This window comes from Cetorhinus maximus, chromosome 6 (assembly GCF_964194155.1).
Source record: "Cetorhinus maximus chromosome 6, sCetMax3.hap1.1, whole genome shotgun sequence".
Taxonomy (NCBI): domain Eukaryota; kingdom Metazoa; phylum Chordata; class Chondrichthyes; order Lamniformes; family Cetorhinidae; genus Cetorhinus; species Cetorhinus maximus.
In genome coordinates, this window is record NC_135884.1 from 65,558,527 (window position 1) to 65,578,755 (window position 20,229).

Here is a 20,229-nt window from a genome sequence, read left to right on the forward strand (position 1 = left end):
GAATGAGTGAGAGGAGAATGAATGACAGTGAGGGGAGAGTGAATGACAGAGAGGGGAGAGTGAATGACAGTGATAGGGAGAATGAATGACAGTGAGGGGAGAGTGAGTGACAGTGAGGGGAGAGTGAATGACAGTGATAGGGAAAGTGAATGACAGTGACGGGAGAGTGAGTGACATTGATAGGGAGAGTGAATGGCAATGAGGGGATAGTGAATGACAGTGATAGCGAGAGTGAATGACAGTGAGGGGAGAGTGAATGACAATGAGGGGAGAGTGAATGACAGTGAGTGGAGAGTGAATGACAGAGATGGGGAGAGTGAATGACAGAGATAGGGAGAGTGAAGGACAGTGAGGGGAAAGTGAATGATAGTGAGGGGAGACTGAATGACAGTGATAGGGAGAGTGAGTGACAGTGAGTGGAGAGTGAATTACAGTGAGGGGAGAGTGAATGACAGTGAGGGGAGAGTGAATCACCGTTATAGGGAGAGTGAATGTCAGTGAGGGGAGAGTGAATGACAGTGAGGGGTGAGTGAATGACAGTGAGGGGAGAGTGAATGACAGTGAGGGGAGAGTGAATGACAGTGAGGGGAGACAGTGTGACAGTGAGGGGAGAGTGAGTGACAGTGAGGGTAGAGTGAATGACAGTGAGGGGAGAGTGAATGACAGTGTGTGGAGAGTGAATGACAGAGATGGGGAGAGTGAATGTCAGAGATAGGGAGAGTGAACGACAGTGAGTGGAGAGTGAATGATAGTGAGGGGAGACTGAATGACAGTGATAGGGAGAGTGAGTGACAGTGAGTGGAGAGTGAATTACAGTGAGGGTAGAGTGAATGACAGTGAGGGGAGAGTGAATCACAGTTATAGGGAGAGTGAATGTCACTGAGGGGAGAGTGAATGACAGTGAGGGGAGAGTGAATGACAGTGAGGGGAGAGTGAATGACAGTGAGGGGAGAGTGAATGACAGTGAGGGGAGACTGAGTGACAGTGAGGGGAGAGTGAATGACAGTGAGGGTAGAGTGAATGACAGTGATGGGGGAGTGAATGACAGTGATAGTGAGAGTGAATGACAGTGATAGGGAGAGTGAATGACAGTGATAGGGAGAGTGAGTGACAGTGAGTGGAGAGTGAGTGACAGTGAGAGGAGAGGAATGTCAGTGATAGGGAGAGTGAATGACAGTGAGGGGAGATTGAATGACATGATAGGGAGAGTGAATGACTGTGAGGGGAGAGTGAGTGACAGTGATAGGGAGAGTGAATGACAGTGATAGGGAGAGTGAATGACAGTGATAGGGAGCGTGAATGACAGTGATAGGGAGAGTGAATGACAGTGAGGGGAGCGTGAATGACTGAGGGGAGAGTGAGTGACAGTGAGGGGAGAGTGAATGACTGTGATAGGGAGAATGAGTGACAGTGAGGGGGAAGTGAATGACAGTGAGGGGAGAGTGAATGACAGAGATAGGGAGAGTGAATGACAGTGAGGGGAGAGTGAATTACAGTGAGGGGAGAGTGAATGACAGTGAGGGGAGCGTGAATGACTGAGGGGAGAGTGAGTGACAGTGAGGGGAGAGTGAATGACTGTGATAGGGAGAATGAGTGACAGTGAGGGGGAAGTGAATGACAGTGAGGGAAGAGTAAATGACAGTGAGGGGAGAGTGAATGACAGTGAGGGGAGAGTGAATGACAGTGAGGGGAGAGTGAATGACAGTGATAGGGAGAGTGAATGACAGTGAGGGGTGAGTGAATGACAGGGATAGGGAGAGTGAATGACAGTGATAGGGAGAGTGAATGACATTGAGGGGAGAGTGAATGTCAGTGAGGGGAGAGTGAGTGACAGTGAGGGGAGAGTGAGTGTCAGTGAGGGAGAGAGTGAATGACAGTGAGGGTAGAGTGAGTGACAGTGTGGGGAGAGTTAATGACAGTGATTGTAAGAGTGACTGAAAGTGAGGGGGGAGAGAATGACAGTGAGGGGAGAGTGAATGACAGTGAGGGTAGAGTGAATGACAGTGAGGGGAAATTGAATGACAGTGAGGGGAGTGTGAATGACAGTGATAGGGAGATTGAGTGACAGTGAGGGTGGAGAGAATGACAGTGAGGGGAGACTCAATGACAGTGAGGGGAGAGTGAATGACAGTGAGGGGAGAGTGAGTGACAGTGAGGGGAGACTGAATGACCGTAAGGGGAGAGTCAATGACAGTAAGGGGAGGGTGAATGATTGTGAGTGGAGAGTGAATGACAGTCAGGGGAGAGTGAATGACAGAGAGGGGGAGAGTGAATGACAGTGATAGGGAGAGTGAATGACACTGAGGGGAGAGTGTGTGAAAGTGCGGGGAGAGTGAATGACAGTGAGGGGAGAGTGAATGACAGTGAGGGGAGAATGAATGACAGTGAGGGGAGAGTGAGTGACAGTGCGGGGAGAGTGAATGACAGTGAGGGGAGAGTGAATGAGGGTGATAGGGAGAGTGAATGACAATGAGGGGAGAGTGAATGACAGTGATGGAGAGTGAATGACAGTGAGGGGAGAGTGAATGACAGTGAGGGGCCAGTGAATGACAATGAGGGAGAGTGAATGACAGAAAGGGGAGAGTGAATGACAGTGAGTGGATAGTGAATGACAGTGAGGGGAGAGTGAATGACAGTGAGGGGAGAGTGAATGACAGTGAGGGGAGAGTGAGTGACAGTGAGGGTAGAATGAATGACAGTGATAGGGAGAGTGAATGACAGTGAGGGGAGATTGAATGACAGGGAGGTAGAGTGAATCAAAGTGATAGGGAGAGTGAATGACAGTGATTGGGAAAGTGAATGATAGTGAGGGGAGAGTGAGTGAAAGTGAGGGGAGAGTGAATGACAGTGAGGGGAGAGTGAATGTCAGTGAGGGGAGAGTGAATGACAGTGAGGGGAGAGTGAATGACAGTGAGGGGAGACAGAGTGACAGTGAGGGGAGAGTGAGTGACAGTGAGGGTAGAGTGAATGACAGTGAGGGGAGAGTGAATGACAGTGTGTGGAGAGTGAATGACAGAGATGGGGAGAGTGAATGTCAGAGATAGGGAGAGTGAACGACAGTGAGTGGAGAGTGAATGATAGTGAGGGGAGACTGAATGACAGTGATAGGGAGAGTGAGTGACAGTGAGTGGAGAGTGAATTACAGTGAGGGTAGAGTGAATGACAGTGAGGGGAGAGTGAATCACAGTTATAGGGAGAGTGAATGTCACTGAGGGGAGAGTGAATGACAGTGAGGGGAGAGTGAATGACAGTGAGGGGAGAGTGAATGACAGTGAGGGGAGAGTGAATGACAGTGAGGGGAGACTGAGTGACAGTGAGGGGAGAGTGAATGACAGTGAGGGTAGAGTGAATGACAGTGATGGGGGAGTGAATGACAGTGATAGTGAGAGTGAATGACAGTGATAGGGAGAGTGAATGACAGTGATAGGGAGAGTGAGTGACAGTGAGTGGAGAGTGAGTGACAGTGAGCGGAGAGGAATGTCAGTGATAGGGAGAGTGAATGACAGTGAGGGGAGATTGAATGACATGATAGGGAGAGTGAATGACTGTGAGGGGAGAGTGAGTGACAGTGATAGGGAGAGTGAATGACAGTGATAGGGAGAGTGAATGACAGTGATAGGGAGCGTGAATGACAGTGATAGGGAGAGTGAATGACAGTGAGGGGAGAGTGAGTGACAGTGAGGGGAGAGCGAATGACAGTGAGGGGAGAGTGAATGACAGTCAGGGGAGAATGAATGACAATGTGGGGAGAACAAATGACAGTGAGGGGAGAGTGAGTGACAGTGAGGGGAGAGTGAATGACAGTGATAGGGAGAGTGAATGACAGTGAGGGGAGATTGAATGACAGAGAAAGAGAGAGTGATTGACAGTGAGGGGAGAGTGAATGACAGTGAGGGGAGAGTTAATGACAGTGATAGGGAGAGCGAATGACAGTGAGGGGAGAGTGAATGACAGTGAGGGGAGAGTGAATGACCGTGAGGGGAGAGTGAATGACAGTGAGGTGGGAGTTTGAATGACTGTGATAGGGAAAGTGAATGACAGTGAGGGGAGAGTGAATGACATTGACAGGGAGAGTGAATGGCTGTGAGGGGAGAGTGAATGACAGTGATAGGGAGAGTGAATGACAGTGAGGGGAGAGTGAATGTCAGTGAGGGGAGAGTGAATGACAGTGAGTGGAGAGTGAATGACAGAGATGGGGAGAGTGAATGACAGAGATAGGTAGAGTGAATGACAGTGAGGGGAGAGTGAATGACAGTGAAAGGGAGAGTGAATGACAGTGAGGGGAGATTGAATGACAGTGATGGGGGAGTGAATGACAGTGATAGGGAGAGTGAATGAAAGTGATAGGGAGAGTGAATGAAGTGAGGGGAGATTGAATGACAGTGAAAGAGAGAGTGAATGAAAGTGAGGGGAGAGTGAATGACAGTGAGGGGAGAGTGAATGACAGTGAGGTAAGAGTGAATGACAGTGAGGGGAGAGTGAATGACAGTGAGGGGAGAGTGAATGACAGTGAGGGGAGAATGAATGACAGTGAGGGGAGAGTGAATGACAGTGAGGGGAGAGTGAATGACAGTGATAGGGAAATGAATGACAGTGAGGGGAGATTGAATGACAGTGAGAGAGAGAATGAATAACAGTGAGGGGAGAGTGAATGACAGCCAGGGGAGAGTGAATGACAGTGATAGGGAGAGCGAATGACAGTGAGGGGAGAGTGAATGACAGTGAGGGGAGAGTGAATGACAGTGATATGGAAAGTGAATGACAGTGACGGGAGAGTGAATGACATTGATAGGGAGAGTGAATGGCAGTGAGGGGAGAGTGAATGACAGTGATAGGGAGAGTGAATGACAGTGAGGGGAGAGTGAATGACAGTGAGGGGAGAGTGAATGACAGTGAGGGGAGAGAGAATGACAGTGAGTGGACAGTGAATGACAGAGATGGGGAGAGTGAATGACAGAGATAGGGAGAGTGAAGGACAGTGAGGGGAGAGTGAATGATAGTGAGGGGAGTCTGAATGACAGTGATAGGGAGAGTGAGTGACAGTGAGTGGAGAGTGACTGAAAGTGAGGGGAGAGTGAATGACAGTGAGGGGAGAATGAATCACAGTTATAGGGAGAGTGAATGACAGTGAGGGGAGAGTGAATGGCAGTGAGGGGAGAGTGAATGACAGTGAGGGGAGAGTGAATGACAGTGAGGGGTGACTGAGTGACAGTGAGGGGAGAGTGAGTGACAGTGAGGGTAGAGTGAATGACAGTGAGGGAGAGTGAATGACAGTGATAGGGAGAGTGAATGACAATGATAGCGAGAGTGAGTGACAGTGAGGGGAGAATGAATGACAGTGAGGGAGAGTGAATGACAGTGATAGGGAAAGTGAATGACATTGAGGGGAGATTGAATGACAGTGAAAGAGAGAGTGAATGACAGTGACGGGAGAGTGAATGACAGTGAGGGGAGAGTGAATGACAGTGATAGGGAGAGCGAATGACAGTGAGGGGAGAGTGAATGACAGTGATGGGAGAGTGAATGACAGTGAGGGGAGAATGAATGACAGTGAGGGGAGAGTGAATGACAGAGAGGGGAGAGTGAATGAGAGTGATAGGGAGAATGAATGACAGTGAGGGGTGAGTGAGTGACAGTGAGGGGAGAGTGAATGACAGTGATAGGGAAAGTGAATGACAGTGACGGGAGAGTGAATGACAGTGATAGGGAAAGTGAATGACAGTGACGGGAGAGTGAATGACAGTGATAGGGAGAGTCAATGACAGTGAGGGGAGAGTTAATGACAATGAGGGGAGAGTGAATGACAGTGAGGGGAGAGTGAATGACAGTGAGTGGAGAGTGAATGACAGAGATGGGGAGAGTGAATGTCAGAGATAGGGAGAGTGAACGACAGTGAGGGGAGAGTGAATGATAGTGAGGGGAGACTGAATGACAGTTTAAGGGAGAGTGAGTGACAGTGAGTGGAGAGTGAATTGCAGTGAGGGGAGAGTGAATGACAGTGAGGGGAGAGTGAATCACAGTTATAGGGAGAGTGAATGTCACTGAGGGGAGAGTGAATGACAGTGAGGGGAGAGTGAATGACAGTGAGGGGAGAGTGAATGACAGTGAGGGGAGACTGAGTGACAGTGAGGGGAGAGTGAGTGACAGTGAGGGTAGAGTCAATGACAGTGATGGGGGAGTGAATGACAGTGATAGGGAGAGTGAATGACAGTGATAGGGAGAGTGAATGACAGTGATAGGGAGAGTGAGTGACAGTGAGGGGAGAGTGAGTGACAGTGAGCGGAGAGGAATGTCAGTGATAGGCAGAGTGAATGACAGTGAGGGGAGATTGAATGACATGATAGGGAGAGTGAATGACAGTGAGGGGAGAGTGAGTGACAGTGATAGGGAGAGTGAATGACAGTGATAGGGAGAGTGAATGACAGTGATAGGGAGCGTGAATGACAGTGATAGGGAGAGTGAATGTCAGCGAGGGGAGAGTGATTGACAGTGAGGGGAGAGCGAATGACAGTGAGGGGAGAGTGAATGACAGTGAGGGGAGAATGAATGACAATGTGGGGAGAACAAATGACAGTGAGGGGAGAGTGAGTGACAGTGAGGGGAGAGTGAATGACAGTGATAGGGAGAGTGAATGACAGTGAGGGGACATTGAATGACAGAGAAAGAGAGAGTGAATGACATTGAGGGGAGAGTGAATGACAGTGAGGGGAGAGTTAATGACAGTGATAGGGAGAGCGAATGACAGTGAGGGGAGAGTGAATGACAGTGAGGGGAGAGTGAATGACCGTGAGGGGAGAGTGAATGACAGTGAGTTGGGAGTTTGAATGGCAGTGATAGGGAAAGTGAATGACAGTGAGGGGAGAGTGAATGACATTGACAGGGAGAGTGAATGGCTGTGAGGGGAGAGTGAATGACAGTGATAGGGAGAGTGAATGACAGTGAGGGGAGAGTGAATGACAGTGAGGGGAGAGTGAATGACAGTGAGTGGAGAGTGAATGACAGAGATGGGGAGAGTGAATGACAGAGAAAGGGAGAGTGAACGACAGTGAGGGGAGAGTGAATGACAGTGATAGGGAGAGTGAGTGACAGTGAGGGGGAAGAGAATGACAGTGAGGGGAGAATGAATTAGTGTGATAGGGAGAGTGAGTGACAGTGAGGGGAGAGTGAATGACAGTGAGGGGAGAGTGAATGACAGTGAGGGGAGAGTGAATGTCAGTGAGGGGAGATTGAATGACAGTGAGGGGATAGTGAATGACATTGAGTGGGAGAGTGAAAGACAGTGAGGGGAGAGTGAATGACAGTGAGGGGAGAGTGAATGACAGTGATAGGGAGAGTGAATGACAGTGAGGGGAGATTGAATGACAGTGAGGGGGGAGTGAATGACAGTGATAGGGAGAGTGAATGTCTGTGATAGGGAGAGTGAATGACATTGAGGGGAGAGTGAATGACAGTGAGCGGAGAGTGTGTGACAGTGAGGGGAGAGTGAGTGACAGTGATAGGGAGAGTGAAGGACAGTGAGGGGGGAGTGAATGACAGTGATAGGGAATTTGAGTGACAGTGAAAGAGAGAGTGAATGACAGAGAGGGGAGAGTGAGTGACAGTGAGGGGAGAGTGAATGACAGTGAGGGGAGAGTGAATGACAGTGAGGGGAGAGTGAATGACAGTGATAGGGAGAGCGAATGATAGTGAGGGGAGAGTCAATGAAGTGAGGGGAGAGTGAATGACAGTGAGGGGAGAATGAATGACAGTGAGGGGAGAGTGAATGACAGTGATAGGGAAAGTGAATGACATTGAGGGGTGATTGAATGACAGTGAAAGAGACAGTGAATGACAGTGAGGGGAGAGTGAATGACAGTGAGGGGAGAATGAATGACAGTGAGGGGAGAGTGAATGACAGTGAGGGGAGAGTGAATGACAGTGATAGGGAAATGAATGACAGTGAGGGGAGATTGAATGACAGTGAGAGAGAGAATGAATAACAGTGAGGGGAGAGTGAATGACAGCCAGGGGAGAGTGAATGACAGTGATAGGGAGAGCGAATGACAGTGAGGGGAGAGTGAATGACAGTGAGGGGAGACTGAATGACAGTGATATGGAAAGTGAATGACAGTGACGGGAGAGTGAATGACATTGATATGGAGAGTGAATGGCAGTGAGGGGAGAGTGAATGACAGTGATAGGGAGAGTGAATGACAGTGAGGGGAGAGTGAATGACAGTGAGGGGAGAGTGAATGACAGTGAGGGGAGAGAGAATGACAGTGAGTGGACAGTGAATGACAGAGATGGGGAGAGTGAATGACAGAGATAGGGAGAGTGAAGGACAGTGAGGGGAGAGTGAATGATAGTGAGGGGAGTCTGAATGACAGTGATAGGGAGAGTGAGTGACTGTGAGTGGAGAGTGACTGAAAGTGAGGGGAGAGTGAATGACAGTGAGGGGAGAGTGAATCACAGTTATAGGGAGAGTGAATGACAGTGAGGGGAGAGTGAATGGCAGTGAGGGGAGAGTGAATGACAGTGAGGGGAGAGTGAATGACATTGAGGGGAGATTGAATGACAGTGAAAGAGAGAGTGAATGACAGTGACGGGAGAGTGAATGACAGTGAGGGGAGAGTGAATGACAGTGAGGGGAGAGTGAATGACAGTGATAGGGAGAGTGAATGACAGTGAGGGTAGAGTGAATGACAGTGAGGGGAGAGTGAATGACAGTGATAGGGAGAGTGAATGACAATGATAGCGAGAGTGAGTGACAGTGAGGGGAGAATGAATGACAGTGAGGGGAGAGTGAATGACAGAGATAGGGAAAGTGAATGACATTGAGGGGAGATTGAATGACAGTGAAAGAGAGAGTGAATGACAGTGACGGGAGAGTGAATGACAGTGAGGGGAGAGTGAATGACAGTGATAGGGAGAGCGAATGACAGTGAGGGGAGAGTGAATGACAGTGATGGGAGAGTGAATGACACTGAGGGGAGAATGAATGGCAGTGAGGGGAGAGTGAATGACAGAGAGGGGAGAGTGAATGAGAGTGATAGGGAGAATGAATGACAGTGAGGGGTGAGTGAGTGACAATGAGGGGAGAGTGAATGACAGTGATAGGGAAAGTGAATGACAGTGACGGGAGAGTGAATGACATTGATAGGGAGAGTGAATGGCAGTGAGCGGATAGTGAATGACAGTGATAGGGAGAGTCAATGACAGTGAGGGGAGAGTTAATGAAAATTAAGGGAGAGTGAATGACAGTGAGGGGAGAGTGAATGACAGTGAGTGGAGAGTGAATGACAGAGATGGGGAGAGTGAATGTCAGAGATAGGGAGAGTGAACGACAGTGAGGGGAGAGTGAATGATAGTGAGGGGAGACTGAATGACAGTTTAAGGGAGAGTGAGTGACAGTGAGTGGAGAGTGAATTACAGTGAGGGGAGAGTGAATGACAGTGAGGGGAGAGTGAATCACAGTTATAGGGAGAGTGAATGTCACTGAGGGGAGAGTGAATGACAGTGAGGGGAGAGTGAATGACAGTGATAGGGAGAGTGAATGACAGTGAGTGGAGATTGAATGACATGATAGGGAGAGTGAGTGACAGTGAGGGGAGAGTGAGTGACAGTGATAGGGAGAGTGAATGACAGTGATAGGGAGAGTGAATGACAGTGATAGGGAGCGTGAATGACAGTGATAGGGAGAGTGAATGTCAGTGAGGGGAGAGTGAGTGACAGTGAGGGGAGAGCGAATGACAGTGAGGGGAGAGTGAATGACAGTGAGGGGAGAATGAATGACAATGTGGGGAGAACAAATGACAGTGAGGGGAGAGTGAGTGACAGTGAGGGGAGAGTGAATGACAGTGATAGGGAGAGTGAATGACAGTGAGGGGATATTGAATGACATTAAAGAGAGAGTGAATGACAGTGAGGGGAGAGTGAATGACAGTGAGGGGAGAGTTAATGACAGTGATAGGGAGAGCGAATGACAGTGAGGGGAGAGTGAATGACAGTGAGGGGAGAGTGAATAACCGTGAGGGGAGAGTGAATGACAGTGAGGTGGGAGTTTGAATGGCAGTGATAGGGAAAGTGAATGACAGTGAGGGGAGAGTGAATGACATTGACAGGGAGAGTGAATGGCTGTGAGGGGAGAGTGAATGACAGTGATAGGGAGAGTGAATGACAGTGAGGGGAGAGTGAATGACAGTGAGGGGAGAGTGAATGACAGTGAGTGGAGAGTGAATGACAGAGATGGGGAGAGTGAATGACAGAGAAAGGGAGAGTGAACGACAGTGAGGGGAGAGTGAATGACAGTGATAGGGAGAGTGAGTGACAGTGAGGGGGAAGAGAATGACAGTGAGGGGAGAATGAATTAGTGTGATAGGGAGAGTGAGTGACAGTGAGGGGAGAGTGAATGACAGTGAGGGGAGAGTGAATGACAGTGAGGGGAGAGTGAATGTCAGTGAGGGGAGATTGAATGACAGTGAGGGGATAGTGAATGACAGTGAGTGGGAGAGTGAAAGACAGTGAGGGGAGAGTGAATGACAGTGAGGGGAGAGTGAATGACAGTGATAGGGAGAGTGAATGACAGTGAGGGGAGATTGAATGACAGTGAGGGGGGAGTGAATGACAGTGATAGGGAGAGTGAATGTCTGTGATAGGGAGAGTGAATGACATTGAGGGGAGAGTGAATGACAGTGAGCGGAGAGTGTGTGACAGTGAGGGGAGAGTGAGTGACAGTGATAGGGAATTTGAGTGACAGTGAAAGAGAGAGTGAATGACAGAGAGGGGAGAGTGAGTGACAGTGAGGGGAGAGTGAATGACAGTGAGGGTGAGTGGATGTCAGTGAGAGGAGAGTGAATGACAGTGATACGGAGAGTGAGTGACAGTGAGGGGAGAGTAATTGACAGTGAGGGGAGAGTGAATGACAGTGAGGGAGAGTGAATGACAGTGAGTGTGGAGTGAATGACAGTGAGGGGAGAGTGAATGACAGTGATAGGGAGAGTGAATGACAGTGAGGGGGGACTGAATGACAGTGATAGGGAGAGTGAATAACAGTGAGGGGAGATTGAATGACAGTGAGGGGGGAGTGAATGACAGTGATAGGGAGAGTGAATGTCTGTGATAGGGAGAGTGAATGACATTGAGGGGAGAGTGAATGACAGTGAGCGGAGAGTGTGTGACAGTGAGGGGATAGTGAGTGACAGTGATAGGGAGAGTGAAGGACAATGAGGGTGGAGTGAATGACAGTGATAGGGAGAGTGAATTTCTGTGATAGGGAGACTGAATGACATTGAGGGGAGAGTGAATGACAGTGAGGGGAGAGTGAATGACAGTGAGTTTATAGTGAGTGACAGTGAGGAGACAGTGAATGACTGATTGGATCAGTGAGTGACAGTGAGGGGTGAGAGAATGACAGTGAGGGGAGAGTGAGTGACATTGAGGGTAGAGTAAATGACAGTGAGGGGAGAGTGAATGACAGTGAGGGGAGAGCGAATGACAGTAATAGGGTGAGTGAGTGACAGTGAGGGTGGCGAGAATGACAGTGAGGCGATAGTGAATGAATGTGAGGGGAGAGTGAATTACAGTGCGGGGTGAGTGAATGTCACTGAGGGGAGAGTGAATGACAGTGAGGGGAGAGTGAGTGCCAGTGATAGGGAAAGTGAATGACAGTGAGGGGAGAGTGAATGACAGTGAGTGGAGAGTGAATGACAGTGATAGGGAGAGTGAGGGACAGTGAGGGGGAAGAGAATGACAGTGAGGGGAGAGTGAATTACTGTGATAGGGAGAGTGAGTGACAGTGAGGGGAGAGTGAATGACAGTGAGGGGAGAGTGAATGAAAGTGAGGGGAAAGTGAATGACAGTGAGGGGAGAGTGAATGACAGTGAGGGGAGATTGAATGACAGTGAGGGGATAGTGAATGACAGTGAGGGGGAGAGTGAATGACGGTGAGGGGAGAGTGAATGACAGTGAGGGGAGAGTGAATGACAGTGATAGGGAGAGTGAATGACAGTGAGGGGGGAGTGAATGACAGTGATAGGGAGAGTGAATGACAGTGAGGGGAGAGTGAATGACAGAGAGGGGGGAGTGAATGACAGTGATAGGGAGAATGAATGTCTGTGATAGGGAGAGTGAATGACATTGAGGGGAGAGTGAATGACAGTGAGCGGAGAGTGTGTGACAGTGAGGGGAGAGTGAGTGACAGGGATAGGGAGAGTGAATGACAGTGAGGGGGGAGTGAATGACAGTGATAGGGACAGTGAATTTCTTTGATAGGGAGAGTGAATGACATTGAGGGGAGAGTGAATGACAGTGTGGGGAGAGTGAATGACAGTGTGGGTAGAGTGAGTGACAGTGAGGGGACAGTGAATGACTGATCGGATGAGTGAGTGACAGTGAGGGGGGAGAGAATGACAGTGAGGGGAGAGTAAGTGACATTGATGGTAGAGTGAATGACAGTGAGGGGAGAGTGAATGACAGTGATAGGGAGAGTGAGTGACAGTGAGGGGAGAGTGAATGACAGTGAGGGGAGAGTGAATGACTGTGAGGGGAGAGTGAATGACAGTGCGGGGAGAGTGAATGTCACTGAGTGGAGAGTGAATGACAGTGAGGGGAGAGTGAATGACAGTGATAGGGAGAGTGAGTGACAGTGAGGGGATAGTGAATGACAGTGATAGGGAGAGTGAGTGACAGTGAGGGGAGAGTGAATGACAGTGAGGGGAGAGTGAATGACATTGAGGACAGAGTGAATGACAGTGAGGGGAGTGTGAATGACAGTGAGGGGAGAGTCAATGACAGTGAGGGGGGAGTGAATGACATTGATAGGGAGAGTGAATGTCTGTGATATGGAGAGTGAATGACATTGAGGGTAGAGTGAATGACAGTGAGCGGAGAGTGAATGAAAGTGAGGGTAGAGTGAGTGACAGTGAGGGGAGAGTGAATGACTGTGATCGGATGAGTGGTTGACAGTGAGGGGGGAGAGAATGACAATGAGGTGAGAGTGAATGAGAGTGAGGGGAGAGTGAATGACAGTGAGGGGAGATTGAGTGACAGTGAGGGGAGTGTGAGTGACAGTGATAGGGAGAGTGAATAACAGTGATAGGGAGAGTGAATGACAGTGATAGGGAGAGTGAATGACAGTGATAGGGAGAATGAATGACATTGAGGGGAGAGTGAGTGACAGTGATAGGGAGAGTGAATGACAGTGAGGGGAGAATGAATGACATTGAGGGGAGAGCGAATGACAGTGAGGGGAGAGTGAATGACAGTGAGGGGAGAGTCAATGACAGTGAGGGGAGAGTGAATGACAGTGAGGGGAGAGTGAATGACAGTGAAAGGGAGAGTGAATGACAGTGAGGGGAGATTAAATGACAGTGATGGGAGAGTGAATGACAGTGATAGGGAGAGTGAATGACAGTGATAGGGAGAGTGAATGACAGTGAGGGGAGATTGAATGACAGTGAAAGAGAGAGTGAATGACAGTGAGGGGAGAGTCAATGACAATGAGGGGAGAGTGAATGACAGTGATAGGGAGAGTGAATGACAGTGAGGGGAGAGTGAATGACAGTGAGGGGAGAGTGAATAACAGTGAGTGTAGAGTGAATGACAGAGATGGGGAGAGTGAATGACAGAGATAGGGAGAGTGAACGACAGTGGGGGGAGAGTGAATGACAGTGAGGGGAGTGTGAATGACAGTGAGGGGAGGCTGAATGACAGTGAGGGGAGAGTGAATCACAGTGATATTGACAGTGAATGACAGTGATAGGGAGAGTGAATGACAGTGAGGGGAGAGTGAATGACAGTGAGGGGAGACTGAGTGACAGTGAGGGGAGAGTGAGTAACAGTGAGGTTAGAGTGAATGACAGTGAGGGGAGAATGAATGATAGTGATGGGGGAGTGAATGACAGTGAGCGGAGAGGAATGACAGTGATAGGGAGAGTGAATGACAGTGAGGGGTGATTGAATGACAGTGATAGGGAGAGTGAATGACAGTGAGGGGAGATTGAATGAGAGTGAGGCGAGATTGAGTGACAGTGATAGGGAGAGTGAATGACATTGATAGGGAGAGTGAATGACAGTGATAGGGAGAGTGAATGACAGTGATAGGGAAAGTGAATGAAAGTGAGGGGAGTGAGTGACAGTGAGGGGAGAGTGAATGACAGTGAGGGGAGAATGAATGACAATGAGGGGAGAGCGAATGACAGTGAGGGGAGAGTGAGTGACAGTGAGGGGTGAGTGAATTACAGTGAGGGGAGAGTGAATGACAGTGAGGGGAGAGTGAATGACTGTGATAGGGAGAGTGAATGACAGTGATAGGGAGAGTGAATGACAGTGATAGGGAGAGTGAAAGACATTTGGGGGAGAGTGGATGAATGTGAGGGGAGAGTGAATGACAGTGAGGTGAGAGTGAATGACAGTGAGTTGAGAGTGAGTGACAGTGAGGGGAGAGTGAATGACAGTGAGGGGAGAGTGAATGTAAGTGAGGGGAGAGTGAATGACAGTGAGGTGAGAGTGAGTGACAGTGAGGGGAGAGTGAGTGACAGTGATAGGGAGAGTGAGTGACATTGAGGGGAGAGTTAATGACAGTGAGGGGAGAGTGAGTGACAGTCAGGGGAGAGTGAGTGACAGTGATAGGGAGAGTGAGTGACAGTGAGGGGGAGTGAATGAGAGTGAGGCGACAGTGAATGACTGAGGGGAGAGTGAATGACAGGGAGGTGAGAGTGAATGACAGTGAGGGGGGAGTGAATGACAGTGAGGGGAGAGGGAATGACAGTGAGGGGAGAGTGAGTGACAGTGAGGGGAGAGTGAATGACAGTGATAGGGAGAGTGAATGACAGTGAGGGGGGAGTGAACGACAGTGAGGGGAGAGTGAATGACAGTGATGTGGATAGTGAATGACAGTGAGGGGAGAGTGAATGACATTGTGGGGACAGAGAGTGGCAGTGAGGGGAGAGTGAATGACAGTGAGGGGAGAGTGATTGACAGTGAGTGGGGAGTGAATGACAGTGATGGGAGCGTGAATGACAGTGAGGGCAGTGTGAGTGACATTGAGGGGAGAGTGAATGACAGTGATAGGGAGAGTGAGTGACAGTAAGGGGGAAGAGAATGACAGTGAGGGGAGAGTGAATGACAGTTAGGGGAGAGTGAATGACAGAGAGGGGAGAGTGATTGACAATGAGGGGAGCGTGAATGACTGAGGGGAGAGTGAGTGACAGTGAGGGGAGAGTGAGTGAGAGTGAGGGGAGAGTGAATGACTGTGAGGGGAGAGTGTATGAAAGTGCGGGGAAAGTGAATGACAGTGAGGGGAGAGTGAATGACAGTGAGGGGAGAGTGAGTGACAGTGAGGGAAGAGTGAATGACAGTGAGGGGAGAGTGAATGACAGTGATAGGGAGAGTGAATGACAGTGAGGGGGTGTGAATGACAGTGATAAGGAGAGTGAATGACAGTGAGGGGAGAGTGAATGACAGTTAGTGGAGCGTGAATGACAGTGATAGGGAGAGTGAATGACAGTGAGGGGACAGTGATTGACAGTGAGTGGGGAGTGAATGACAGTGATGGGAGCGTGAATGACAGTGAGGGGAGTGTGAGTGACATTGAGGGGAGAGTGAATGACAGTGATAGGGAGAGTGAGTGACTGTGAGGGGGAAGAGAATGACAGTGAGGGGAGAGTGAATGACAGTTAGGGGAGAGTGAATGACAGTGAGGGGAGAGTGATTGACAGTGAGGGGAGCGTGCATAACTGAGGGGAGAGTGAGTGACAGTGAGGGGAGAGTGAATGACTGTGACAGGGAGAGTCAGTGACAGTGAGGGGAGAGTGAATGACACTGAGGGGAGAGTGTATGAAAGTGAGGGGAAAGTGAATGACAGTGAGGGGAGAGTGAATGACAGTGAGGGGAGAGTGAATGACAGTGAGGGGAGAGTGAATGACAGTGAGGGGGAGAGTGAATGACAGTGAGGGGAGAGTGAATGACAGTGAGGGGAGAGTGAATGACAGTGATAGGGAGAGTGAATGACAGTGAGGGGGGAGTGAATGACAGTGATAGGGAGAGTGAATGACAGTGAGGGGAGAATGAATGAAAGTGAGGGGGGAGTGAATGACAGTGATAGGGAGAGTGAATGTCTGTGATAGGGAGAGAGAATGACTTTGAGGGGAGAGTGAATGACAGTGAGCGGAGAGTGTGTGACAGTGAGGGGAGAGTGAGTGACAGTGATAGGGAGAGTGAATGACAGTGAGGGGGGAGTGAATGACAGTGATAGGGAGAGTGAATTTCTGTGATAGGGAGAGTGAATGACATTGAGGGGAGAGTGAGTGACAGAGGGGGGAGAGTGAACGACAGTGCGGGTAGAGTGAGTGACAGTGAGGGGTGAGTGATTGACTGATCGGATGAGTGAGTGACAGTGAGGGGGGTGAGAATGACAGTGCGGGGAGTGTGAGTGACAGTGAGGGTAGAGTGAATGACAGTGAGGGGAGAGTGAATGACAGTGATGGGGAGAGTGAGTGACAGTGAGGGTGGAGAGAATGACAGTGAGGGGATAGTGAATGACTGTGAGGGGAGAGTGAATGACTGTGATCGGATGAGTGAGTGACAGTGAGGGGGGAGAGAATGACAGTGAGGTGAGAGTGAATGAGAGTGAGGGTAGAGTGAATTACATTGAGGGGAGAGTGAATGACAGTGAGGGGAGAGTGAATGACAGTTAGGGGACAGGGAATGACAGTGAGGGGAGAGTGAATGACAGTGAGGGGGGAGAGAATGACAGTGAGGGGAGAGTGAGTGACAGTGAAGGGAGAGTGAATGACTGTGATCCTATGAGTGAGTGACAGTGAGGGGGGAGAGAATGACAGTGAGGTGAGAGTGAATGAGAGTGAGGATAGAGTGAATGACATTGAGGGGACAGTGAATGACAGTGAGGGGAGAGTGAATGACAGTGAGGGGGGAGTAAATGACAGTGAGGGGAGAGTGAATAGCAGTGAGGGGAGAGTGAATGACAGTGATATGGAGAGTGAATGACAGTGAGGGGAGAGTAAATGGCAGTGAGGGGACAGAGAGTGGCAGTGAGGGGAGAGTGATTGACAGTGAGGGGTGAGTGAATGACAGTGAGGGAAGAGTGAATGACAGTGAGGGGAGTGTGAATGACAGTGAGGGGAGAGTGAGTGGCAGTGAGGGGAGAGTGAATGAGAGTGATAGGGAGAGTGAGTGACAGTGAGGGTGATGACAATGACATTGAGGGGAGAGTGAATGACAGTGAGGGGAGAGTGAATGACAGTGAGGGGAGCGTGAATGACTGAGGGGAGAGTGAGTGACCGTGAGGGGAGAGTGAATGACAGTGATAGGGAGAGTGAATGACAGTGAGGGGAGAGTGAATGACAGTGATACGGAGAGTGAATGGCAGTGAGGGGAGAGTGATTGACAGTGAGGGGAGAGTGAATGGCACTTAGGGGAGAGTGAATGACAGTGAGGGGAGAGTGAATGGCAGTGAGGGGACAGAGAGTGGCAGTGTGGGGAGAGTGAATGACAGTGAGCGTGAGTGAATGACAGTGAGGGTTGAGTGAATGACAGTGAGGGGAGCGTGAACGACAGTGAGGGGAGAGTGAGTGATAGTGAGTGGAGAGTGAATGACAGTGATAGGGAGAGTGAGTGACAGTGAGGTGGAAGAGAATGACAGTGACGGGAGAGAGAATGACAGTGAGGGAAGAGTGAATGACAGTGAGGGGAGAGTGAATGCCAGTGAGGGGACAGAGACTGTCAGTGAGGGGAGAGTGAATGACAGTGAGGGGTGAGTGAATGACAATGAGGGTAGAGTGAATGACAGTGAGGGGAGCGTGAATGACAGTGAGGGGAGAGTGAGTGACAGTGAGGGGAGAGTGAATGAGAGTGATAGGGAGAGTGAGTGAGAGTGAGGGGGAAGACAATGACAGTGAGGGGAGAGTGAATGACAGTGAGGGAAGAGTGAATGAAAGTGAGGGGAGCGTGAATGACTGAGGGGAGAGTGAGTGACAGTGAGGGGAGAGTGAATGACTGTGATAGGGAGAGTGAGTGACAGTGATGGGAGAGTGAATGACAGTGAGGGGAGAGTTAATGAAAGTGAGGGGAAAGTGAATGACAGTAAGGGGTGAGTGAGTGACAGTGATAGCGAGAGTGAATGACAGTGAGGGGTGAGTGAATGACAGTGAGGGGGAGAGTGAATGACAGTGAGGGGAGCGTGAATGACAGTGATAGGGAGAGTGAATGACAGTGAGGGGAGAGTGATTGACAGTGAGTGGGGTGTGAATGACAGTGATGGGAGCGTGAATGACAGTGAGGGGAGTGTGAGTGACATTGAGGGGAGAGTGAATGACAGTGATAGGGAGAGTGAGTGACAGTGAGGGGGAAGAGAATGACACTGAGGGGAGAGTGAATGACAGTTAGGGGAGAGTGAATGACAGTGAGGGGAGAGTGATTGACAGTGAGGGGAGCGTGAATGACTGAGGGGAGAGTGAGTGACAGTGAGGGGAGAGTGAATGACTGTGATAGGGAGAGTGAGTGACAGTGAGGGGAGAGTGAATGACAGTGAGGGGAGAGTAAATGACAGTGAGTGTTGAGTGAATGACAGTGAGGGAGAGTGAATGACAGTGAGGGGAGAGTGAATGACAGTGAGGGCGAGTGAGTGACAGTGATAGGGAGAGTGAATGACAGTATGTTGAGAGTGCATAACAGTGAGGGGAGTGTGAATGACAGTGAAGGGAGAGTGAATGACAGTGAGGGGAGAGTCAATGACAGTGAGGGGAGAGTGTATGAGAGCGAGGGGAGAGTGTGTGACAGTGAGGGGAGTGTGAATGACAGTGAGGGGACAGTGAGTGACAGTGATATGGAGAGTGAATGACAGTGAGGCGAGAGTTAATGACAGTGAGGGGAGAGTGAATGACAGTGATAGGAAGAGTGATTGACAGTGAGGGGAGAGTGATAGTCAGTGAGGGGAGAGTGAATGACTGTGAGGGGAGACTAAATGACACTGAGGGGAGAGTGAATGTCAGTGAGGGGAGAGTGAATGACAGTGAGGGGAGACTGAATGACAGTGAGGGGAGAGTGAATGACAGTGAGGGGAGCGTGAATGACATTGAGGGGAGAGTGAGTGACAGTTAGGTGAGAGTGAATGACAGTGATAGGGAGAGTGAGTGACAGTGAGGAGTGCGTGAATGACAGTGAGGGGAGAGTGAGTGACAGTGAGGGGAGAGTGAATGACAGTGATAGGGAGAGTGAATGACAGTGAGGGGAGAGTGAATGACAGTGATACGGAGAGTGAATGGCAGTGAGGGGAGAGTGATTGACAGTGAGGGGAGAGTGAATGGCACTTAGGGGAGAGTGAATGACAGTGAGGGGAGAGTGAATGGCAGTGAGGGGACAGAGAGTGGCAGTGTGGGGAGAGTGAATGACAGTGAGCGTGAGTGAATGACAGTGAGGGTTGAGTGAATGACAGTGAGGGGAGCGTGAACGACAGTGAGGGGAGAGTGAGTGATAGTGAGTGGAGAGTGAATGACAGTGATAGGGAGAGTGAGTGACAGTGAGGTGGAAGAGAATGACAGTGAGGGGAGAGAGAATGACAGTGAGGGGAGAGTGAATGACAGTGAGGGGAGAGTGAATGGCAGTGAGGGGACAGAGACTGTCAGTGAGGGGAGAGTGAATGACAGTGAGGGGTGAGTGAATGACAATGAGGGTAGAGTGAATGACAATGAGGGGAGCGTGAATGACAGTGAGGGGAGAGTGAGTGACAGTGAGGGGAGAGTGAATGAGAGTGATAGGGAGAGTGAGTGAGAGTGAGGGGGAAGACAATGACAGTGAGGGGAGAGTGAATGACAGTGAGGGAAGAGTGAATGACAGTGAGGGGAGTGTGAATGACTGAGGGGAGAGTGAGTGACAGTGAGGGGAGAGTGAATGACTGTGATAGGGAGAGTGAGTGACAGTGATGGGAGAGTGAATGACAGTGAGGGGAGAGTTAATGAAAGTGAGGGGAAAGTGAATGACAGTAAGGGGAGAGTGAGTGACAGTGATAGCGAGAGTGAATGACAGTGAGGGGTGAGTGAATGACAGTGAGGGGGAGAGTGAATGACAGTGAGGGGAGCGTGAATGACAGTGATAGGGAGAGTGAATGACAGTGAGGGGAGAGTGATTGACAGTGAGTGGGGTGTGAATGACAGTGATGGGAGCGTGAATGACAGTGAGGGGAGTGTGAGTGACATTGAGGGGAGAGTGAATGACAGTGATAGGGAGAGTGAGTGA